The sequence below is a fragment of the Perissodus microlepis genome, chromosome 2 (assembly GCF_051167445.1).
Source record: "Perissodus microlepis isolate ML-2025 ecotype Zambia chromosome 2, ASM5116744v1, whole genome shotgun sequence".
Taxonomy (NCBI): domain Eukaryota; kingdom Metazoa; phylum Chordata; class Actinopteri; order Cichliformes; family Cichlidae; genus Perissodus; species Perissodus microlepis.
In genome coordinates, this window is record NC_140462.1 from 24,518,448 (window position 1) to 24,521,096 (window position 2,649).

The window sequence follows — 2,649 nt, forward strand, 5'->3', positions numbered from 1 at the left end:
ACCTCGCTCATGTGTGCCCAGCCCAATTTTACTCTTTAAGTGTGTGTGTGTGTGTGTGTGTGTGTGGGGGGGGGGGGGGGATGTATCCATGATGGTTTATGTTAATGACAGTGTGGGGAGTGAGTTGGAGGGTGGGGTGGGCTGCTTTTAACCATGTAAAGCACTTTGTGCTACATTTCTGTATGAAAAGTGCTTTATAAATGAAGATTGATTAATTGATTGAGATGTTTGTAAAAACCCAGCCAATCCACACATGCAAACCAAACCACAGGTTTGTAAATGAAGTTATGTGTAATAATGAGAAATGGCACAGGGAAAAAGTATTGAGCAAGCTTACTGAAATGTATTTAATATGTTGTACAAAAGCCTGTGTTTATGGAAGAAATGTAGTATCATCAGAATTCAAGTATTTTTAGACATTGAATTTATAACACTGAATTTTTATCCTCCAAATTTCCCTGCAAAAAATTCACCTGCAAAAATTCACCTGCAAAAAATTCACCTGCAAAAATTCACCTGCAAAAAATTCGCCTGCAAAAAATTCACCTGCAAAAATTCGCCTGCAAAAATTCAACTGCAAAAGTGGTGAACTTGAATGACCCAAGCCAGAGCAATCAGCACTAGATCGAGTCGAGCGGCTCTCAGCCAATTAAATTACGCTGTTTGATCACGTGACACCGTTAGCCAGCAGTGTGTCTCCTAAAAGAGAGCTGTTTAAAGGTGAGTGATTAAGTTTTTTTCCTAAATAGAGATCATTACAGAACGCCTAGTCCTACTTAAAATCCCATTTATTTTTATTTTATTTTATCATCTACTCGAACTAAGGAAAACGTTTGACTAACTCAAAGACAATTTCCACGCCTCCCCTGCCTGTCTGCAGAGGCAGTTTTGAATTTAGGAGCAGCAAGATGGAAGCGGCAAACCCTGGCGATTCTCCGGTAAGTATATTGTTTTTTATCTTCAAGTTTGTCTTTTGAAACGTTAATTTTATTTAAATCCGTTGCTCACGTATAAAGTACACAGACGGGGTCTTTGCTCAACTCGTCTGAGGCGTGTCTCACTAAGCGCTACATGCTAGCATCCTGCTAACCGAGCTACCCTTTACATGCTGTGCTTTAGAAAATAGGATACTCGTTAAAAAAAAATACTCCGCAGATATTGATAGATAGACGAACACTGCAAATATAATGTTGGAAACGAGAACGGCCTTTGGTGAAGGGGTAAAATACACCATGAATAAAGCCATAGAGTGAATGGCTGCCATGGTTGCAGAACGGCCTGATTTAATGACAAGAAAGGGGAAGAGTGAGGTGAAGTGAACCAAAGCCACAAAACACGGTCAGACAAGGCGGCAAAAGGGCAGTGATCTGTCCGTCAGTATGAAGTTGGTGTGTGCTTTGGTGAACAAAAACTCGAGACCGGTAGCAGGAAGATGGGAGACTCGTGTTTCACTGGAATAGTGGTGAATTAAAACATCCTTTGTTGGGGACATTTAGGTGTAAATGCATCCATACAGGCAAGACAGAGGCAGACCAGACAGTGAAGAAAACAAGGCAAACATTAGAAATATTAAAACGGAAATATAGGATTAATATAACATACAATTAGGGAAAATGTAAGGAACACAATGTAAATGATATTGTAAAGTCATTAAAACAGCATACTCTGATTAAAAGAAACATGTAATTGGGTAGGATAATAATAATAATAATATTAAAAACATGTACAAGATGGGTATGTATACTTGTACCCAGAATTTAACAACTATAAAGTTGTAGCATGCCAGACCATCTTGATTGAATGTAACTTCGCTCCACACAAGTTTTATGGTAGACATATTCATATTGGTATCTAATAAATGATTAATCCTTAGATTTTATCGAACGTTAATTTATAAATTGTTTCTGTCTTTATGTGTTTGTTTCAGATTATGCAAGATGAAATTATTCAGTCAGTAAGACACTTGCTGCAGTTGCTGACATCATCCAACTGAACTGCTGCTGTGATGAATCAGAATACAAGGTTTACTTTAGCAAGACTTATGAGTTAATGCTACATTTAACTAAATTGTTATATATTTTGTGTCCAATATTGTCTCCATATGATTTTGTTTGTTGCAACATCTTGCAGAGAACAGAGTCAAGGTACCAGCTTGGTCAACCCTGAAAGACCATCCGTTCATCAAGAAATGACCAGGTGAAAAAGTCATAAACTAAACACTCTGCATGAGCATGGAATTTAGGATGCAACTTTATATCTTACCTGCTCTACACTCAGGGCTTGAATTACAACAACAGTCAATCACATTAAAAAAAATATACTTTTGGTAGTTCTGTCTCTCTCCTCCAAACCCAGATGGCTGCTGGTACTGAACCGGGTTCTGGTTCTGCTGGAGGTTTCTTCTTGTTAAAGGGGAGTTTTTCCTCTGCACTGTCACTTCATGCTGCTCAGTGTGAGGGATTGTTGAGGTTGAGTCCATATGTCCTGCGAACAACTGCTGGGCAATGACACCATGCAATCTTCTGGGATTCCTTAGATAGAAAACCTGTGAACTGCACTTGTCCTTGGTCTTCACAGCTCACCTTTTTACTGTTTATTGAATCAAAATGCTCCAGTGACATGGATTCTACATTGTAACTGATGTGATAT

General features: G+C 38.7%; 1 long non-coding RNA gene across 2 annotated transcripts; it reads left to right on the plus strand.

The window, feature by feature from the left end:
• The first annotated feature begins 669 nt into the window (after positions 1 to 669).
• LOC146392773 (uncharacterized) lies at positions 670 to 2,345 on the plus strand. Of its 2 annotated transcripts, none has more exons than XR_014801267.1 (4): positions 670 to 720; positions 881 to 938; positions 1,928 to 2,022; positions 2,131 to 2,345. It is a non-coding gene; the product is annotated as an uncharacterized LOC146392773 (long non-coding RNA). The 2 variants fall into 2 exon arrangements; XR_014801268.1 differs by having other exon boundaries at positions 678 to 720; positions 826 to 938.
• The last annotated feature ends 304 nt before the right edge of the window (positions 2,346 to 2,649 follow it).